The sequence below is a fragment of the Leptosomus discolor genome, chromosome 1 (genome assembly GCF_034619465.1).
Source record: "Leptosomus discolor isolate bLepDis1 chromosome 1, bLepDis1.hap2, whole genome shotgun sequence".
NCBI classification, from domain to species: Eukaryota; Metazoa; Chordata; class Aves; order Leptosomiformes; family Leptosomidae; genus Leptosomus; species Leptosomus discolor.
The window spans coordinates 130,943,128-130,950,365 of NC_141391.1; positions in this window are offsets into that span (position 1 = coordinate 130,943,128).

Genomic DNA, 7,238 nt, shown 5'->3' on the forward strand with positions numbered 1-7,238 from the left:
ACATGAATACTATACCAAATAGAAATTAGCATGATTTTTTTATATCTTGGATACAAATGGTAACTGCTGCAGTTGTAACTAAAGACAGCAGTGAGAGACCAATGGTCATGTAGGCAAGACATGACTATAGAACTATAAATACTGACTTTTTTTAGTTTTATGCACTCTTCTAAGAGTTTCTCGGGTTCTGAAGTAGGTTAGGGCATTACAGAATCTCAGAACAGTTGAGGTTGGAAGTGACTTCCAGAGATCATCCGGTCCGATGCCCCTGCTCAAGCAGGGCCACCTAGAGCCAGCTGTCCAAGATCACGTCCAAACGGCTTCTGAATACCTCCAAGGATGGAGACTCCACAACCTCACTGCACAAGCCGCTCCAGGGCTCAGTCACCCTCCCAGTAAAAAAAAAAAAAAAAGTGTTTTCTGATGTTCAGATGGAGCCTCCTGTGTTCTTGTTCATGTCCATTATCTCTTGTCTTGTCACTGGGCATTGCTGAAAATAACCCGTCTCCATCCTCTTTGCGCCATCCCTTCAGGTATTTATGTTATCTTGATGAGATACTCCCTGAGCCTTCTCTGCTCCAGGCTGAACAGTCCCAGTTCTCTCAGCCTTTCCTCAGATGAGAGATGCACCAGTCCCTTCATCATCTTCATGACCTTTCAGTGGACTCTCTCCAGTATGTCCATATCTCTCTTGTACTGGGGAGCCCAGAACTGGACACAGTGCTCCAGGTGTGGCCTCACCAGTGCTGAGCAGAGGGGAAGGATCACCTCCCTTGACCTGCTGGCACTACTCTAACACAGCCCAGGATACCATTCACTTTCCTTGCAGCAAGTGCATGTTACTGTCTCACGTTCAACTTGGTGTCCACCAGGACACCCAGGTACTTTTCTGCCAAGCTGCTTTCCAGCTGGGTGGCCCTCAGCAGAGGGTTGTTCCTCCCCAGATGCAGGATTTTGCATTTCCTCTTGCTGAACTGCATGAGGTTCCCGTCAGCCTGTCGAAGTCCCTCTGGATGGCAGCACGACCCTTTGGTGTACCAGCCATTCCTCTCAGTTTGGTGTTATCAGCAAACTTGCTGAGGTTGCATTCTACCTTGTCACCCAGATCATTAATGAAGATGTTCAACAGGACTAGACCCAGAATTGACACCTGGAATACATCACTAGTCACTGGTCTCCAAATAAGACTTTTGTACTGCTGATCACCACCGTCTGGGCCCGGCTATTCAGCCCCTTTTCAACCCAACACTACTTATGCAGAGGTGGAAGTTACATAGAGTTCTGAAATGCAACCTACAGCTGAAATCTGATGCATTGCAAAATAAGAATTTTTGCTTGTATTAATTACTTTATCAGAATCTGAATGCTAGCAGAGTCAATGAGCCAACAGAGCCAACACATGCTAAACGAACTAGCCACCTAGCTTTCCTCAGTTAGCGAACTGCCCTTACAGCAGTACTAGTAAGATGGTTACCCTCCCCTACTGTCCTACCTGCTGCAAAATAATCCTGAGATGTAGCCTCTGCCCCACTTCACTGGCACTCACACAAGAAGCCAGACAAGAACACTACTTCAACTTAAAACTTGCTCTGCAAAAAGATCACAAAGATACCCCCCACACCCACACAAGTACACTGAAACTGCTCACATTTGTACAAGACCGCTTCTTGCAGTGGCAGAGCTGGCTTAATATTTGTGGAACTATGACCCAAGATGATGCTAAAACTAGTTAAACTTCTCCAATTACAGAGGAAGTCTCAGAATTTACAACAAACAAGAAACTTACGTAGAAGAATCAAACATTTAAACTATAGGCACAGAGCATTTAAACAGCACGTCTGAATATTACGGATCCTCCAATAGTGAAAAAATGAAACGGTGTCCCTTTTCTTGTTGCTGATTTGGAGTTGCTTGGTGTCGGGCTAGCACTGTTTTGGTATTGTAGTAAATGAGTAAGAAGAGCTGTAGTACAGAGCAAAAGGCAATTTCCAACCAATCTAAGATTTGTGTTCAATTTCTAGCTGACGACTTCACTGATGCATGAAAGCAAACCAGAGTCCAACTTCAAAGGTTAAAGGCTGTCATGGATTAAATGTCCCATAAACCAACCACTCATTACAGGCTACATGTGCAGTCAGATGCCCCAAACAGACAACTAGGTTCACTTTAAACTTCAGTCACTTGAAGAAGAAACAAAACTTTTTAAAGTTAAGCTCTCCTCTTCCCATAGTACCTTTACACTGCTTTTAAACTGTCAGCAACCTAAAAACCAACATTTTCAATAATCTCATGGCACTGCCCACCTCACCAATGACTTTCAGATCACAAGATCTGAGAAACCCGTTTACATCTAAAAGTTAATAGATCCATACTCCCATCATTCCAGCCTCACTAGAGAAAGACCACAAAGAACTCATTTTGGTAGCAGAGTACGGGCATGATTGAGATGTGCTTTTAGATAGCATTGATCTCACTTCACAGTCTTCATCTTGGTCAATTAACCTGACAGAAGTTCAGGTAACCCGGTGAGAAAGGCACTTATTAACAGGAAGCATGGGACACTTAACAGTCTACTGTTAAGTAGACTACTTTCTTATCTGAATCACAATGGCATACAGCCTGGCTGATGTAAAAGATTGCTATCATATCGTCATGGTTGCAAAAGTAACTCATTCACCTTAAAAGACTAATGCCATAGCTCTTCATATAGGAAACAAACCGAGTTTACACACAATTTGTCAATGCTGTGCACACAGCAGAATCACTTTCATGCTTACTCAGAGCATGACAACAGTGCTACACTTGCAAGGTCAAACCAAAGTACACTTTGGACACACGATATTCACACATAAAAGCTGGAACTGTATTTTAACCAGTAAGTTAGGTTAGCATTATATAAACCGAGCACTGCACAATATTTCTTAATCAGGGAGTTGGGACCTTTATGTGTTTCACTGCAGTCTGAAACAAAGGAAGCCCTACTGCTCAACCATTCAATCCAAGATGTTTTCACTTGACTTCCCAGAACATACACAACTCGCATTATGATTTATACCCTTAGAATAGGAAAACATGCTCCTAAGGGACCTAACTTGAATAGAGGAGTCACAAACATGACAGAGATGAAGAATGCTAGCAGACGAACTAAGTTATAAACTGACCAGCAATACTACAGGTGAGCAGTCCTTCAGGCTGGAGACAAATATAACACTTCTTGAGAAGTCTAAGAATCATAACTAGACCCATTACAAAATGATTAGGAACATTAGAGCTGTCAGATGCTATGCACACACATGTTTTACATATCCATTTTCATTTAAAGACCCAGTTTGTACACACAGCTAGGCACACATCTCTGCCGGTGTTTTGATAATCAGCAACGATCTTCAATACTGTCATTTCCTTGAAAACTGTCTCAGCTAGAACACTGTGCTGTGATACCTGCTCAGCGTCCTTCAAAGTGGCATAGACTTCATGATGTTTTTTACAAGTTCTTACAACGCAAACAACTATGATTCATTGAGAATCCCTTCATATCAAATGCTATGCTACTTACACCTCGCCCCAGTCACGTCATCTACGAAGTTATTTTCAAGATCGTCTTGGATGCAAACACTTACTACAAAAACACAAGCGCTACTGTATAAAAATTAAACAACAGCATTCTGTTCTTGTCAAATCCAGCATGTCCCAGCCCTTGACTTCCTTACGGCTTTATTTCCTCCTTTTACCTTCTACAGTACCCAACTTCAACCGATACACTGTATTAATCCACATCCAAGACGGATATGATTGGTTACAACGTCACACACGTTATGCCAATGCACTTTGCAAATGAAAAGCGTGCTTGAATATTTGGCATGCACTATTCCATATCTCTCTGTTGCCTAATTTGTTATACTTCAGTATCTGGAAGCCAGAGGTGTTCTTATGATTTCAGCGTACGGGGGGAAAAAACCCACCACCACCACCAAAATAACCCACATCAAAGTAGATCTTTAATTGCTCCCTTTAAAAAAGTTGGAAGCATCCTCTGCATTCACCCAAGCAGAGACAAGGTGAAAAGCAGCTGGAATAGCTGGGCCAGCAGTGTCAGCAGAACACGTTCACTTATTTTCTACCTTCTGGTTCATAACGCGTCTTTGGAATTTCAGACTACAACTAAACTCAGCTACAAACACCAAGTCCATGATGCAAACAGCAGGTGTGTGCCAGGGACCCATCACAGCGCCACTTGAGTGACAGTCACTTCAGTCTGTCCCTGGTCAGCTCCTGGGAACACTACTTGGAAAACCAGGAATCAAAGCAGCAAAGCCACTATCAAGCACTTACATCCTAATTATCTCTTTGCAGCTGTCACACTCCTCCAGGATCCACCACCATTTCTCATCTACTCTGTTAAAATCTTCCCATGTATCCATAATCTAAGGGAATAAGTAAGTCTCTAAGGGAGTAAGTAATATCCAAATACTTGAAAGTTTGCAACGTTCTCATACTGCTTCACATACCTGATATGTTATTTTGAATACATGCATCTTTAAATCATGCTCACATTAGCATTTTCTAAGCTTATTTCCCATTCAGCAACAAACTATTTTCAGTTGTCAAACCTATTTCACCCCAAAACATACCTATGAGTTATTATATGGCACTAACTGAAAGTCAAAATTAAATCCTTATAATATAACCATTTTCCAACAGAAAGTTTCTTCCTTTATATTTGTCTGATTACTGCACACAATTGATGAGTGGCAAACGATACTCAGCAGTTTGTTCAAGTGCTATGTAATGTAAACATTAAGATTGTCCCAATGCATTTGTATATGAGAAAGCACAGCTAAAAATCATATTTCCAGACCAAGCTATTACATTACCTGACTTTCGAATGCTTAAATGTGCAATCATTAAGTTATCTTTGCTAAAAGTATTCAGTAAGCATATGCGTGGGTGGAGTCTAATAGAAAGCCAAGCTATTATGTGAAAAGCAAAAATAAAGATGTGTGATTTTCTACGTACTTAAGGCCAGTGACTCAACAGATCACTATGCCCTTCTTCACCTCACTTCCACCTTTTCCCTACAAAATTCCCTGGACAAACAGCATCATGTGCTAGGGCTGTATTCAGCCATGTGTATGCTGATGGACTCGGTTCACCTGTGCTGTCTGTCACAGGGAGCTGGATTTCTAGGCGCTTCGCCCTTACTGTGCGCAATAATGATGATCTTTTGCATTCGTCAGATGTCGATTTCCATGAAACTCAAGACTTCGATCTCTTTAAGACTGCTGTCACTGGCAAATTTGATTGAAATTGGCCAGAGAGCTAAAATTACTAGGTGGAGAAGGACTGAGCGCACCCATAAGCCTTCTTTCCTTAGGAGACCAAGCTGAAAACACACCCAACAGGAAAAGTTAGTTTCCAAGGACTGAATTCGAAATAAAAAAGCTGGACTTTTACACTGTATTCTGAAACTAACTTTAAGGCTGAGATGTCACACAACGGGAGCACAGAGAGGTGATGCTCAGCACATTCTCTATCCTGGACTATGCTGAAAAGATGTTGTGGTTGAGAAACAGTGCCCACGTTTTGCACTCTCCGAGGCTAACTTTCTGAACGGCAACCTACGGTCAATTGTCTCAGCTACATCAAGATCTCAAGACCATAAAACCCCCCACGATCCCCAAACCACAGGCGCCTTCATCTTTACGCTTTCCCCGATCACACGCACCAGCACTCCGAGATCTTACCCACGCGGGGCAAGGAGGCAGCCAGCCCTCACAGCCGAAGCAACAAAACTTCTCCGGAGCAAAAGCCGGGCGGCCGCCACCGCCACGGCGGTGCCTGCAGGAGCACCCGAGGGGCAGCAACCAGCCGCGTCCCTGCGGGGGGCTGCACCGCCCGGGCCTGTTCCGCTCCCGCAACCCCTACCTAAGCCGAACCCGAGTCCCGCACGGCCGGGCCGGGCGCACCTGGACACACCGAGTGGCGCGGGCAGACAAAGGGGCACCGGCCGCCCCCACAGCGGTACCGCCACTGGCGTCCCGGGGCAAGAAGGGCGGGGAGCGGCCCCGGCGCAGCGCGGAGCCCCGTCCTGCCCCCGGCGACACCCCGACCAGCGGGCGAGGAGGCCCCAGGCGGCTCCCGGGGGTGACGGGGCGGGGGAGGCCCCGCGGCCCCGCCGTCGCCACGGCGACAGGGTCAGAGCCCCGCGCGCGCGGCGGGCGGCCTTTGCCAACCTCCTCCTCACGGCAACGGTCGCCGCGGGGGAGGGGCGGGAAGGGCGGGCCGCGGCCACCGGTAGCCCCGGCCCGCGCCCCCTCAGCCCCGGCATCGCTGCCGCGCCGCGGCCGCTCCCCGTCCTGCCTTTCCTCCCCCTCCTCCTCGCCCCCCCTCCCGCTCACCAGGCTCTGCTCCGAGCGCAGGCGGCGGGCCCACCCCCGCGGCAGCGCCCGGCACTCACAGGGGGGCTGGGCGGGCTGAGCAGCGGCAGCCCCACCGCGGGGACCATCCTCCGAGCGGACACCCCGTGCCAGCGCTCTGCCGCCGCCTCCACTCCAATCCCCTCCCGCGCAGCCCACCCTGCTGCTCACACGCGCGGCCCAGGAGCGGCCAATCGGAGCGCACGGGTTGAGACCTCGAGGCCAATCAAGAAGGTCGCGACGGGGAAGGCGTTGCTCGCCGCAACTGGGCGGGGCGGAGACGGCAGGGGCCAATCGTCGCCACAAACATTGGCGTAGCGACCCAATCAAAGACCAGAGAGGTTGAGACTGGCGTGCGATCCGTCAACAAGTTAAGGTGGCCGAAACAGGAACTGCCGGAGACCGGCACCTCTGCCGACCAGTAAGAAGAGCGGGAAAGGGAGCACAGAGAGGCGGGCGGAAACTCTTAAAGGGGAAGCGGTGGCGCCGATGCTCCGTGTGGCGCCGCCGTTACCTCAGCGCCGGCTCCCGGGCCCGCTCCGCCTCCACGCGGCTGGCAGCCCTCCCCCACCGCCCGCAGCCCCCGTCTTGGCGTCCCCCTCGCTCCGTCCCACCGTGGGGCCTGAAGGGGAAGGGCTGTGGCGCCGGGTCGGTTGAGGGCGGCCGCGTAACCCAGCAGGACGGGACCCTCCCCAGGTGGCAGGTAAGAAAATAACCGTGTGTGTATATATATATATTTTTTTTTCTTATTTTTTTTTTTCAGATGTAAACCCCTTTTCTGTCGGAATAGCAGCACGACCGAGATGGCATTTAAAAAGAAAC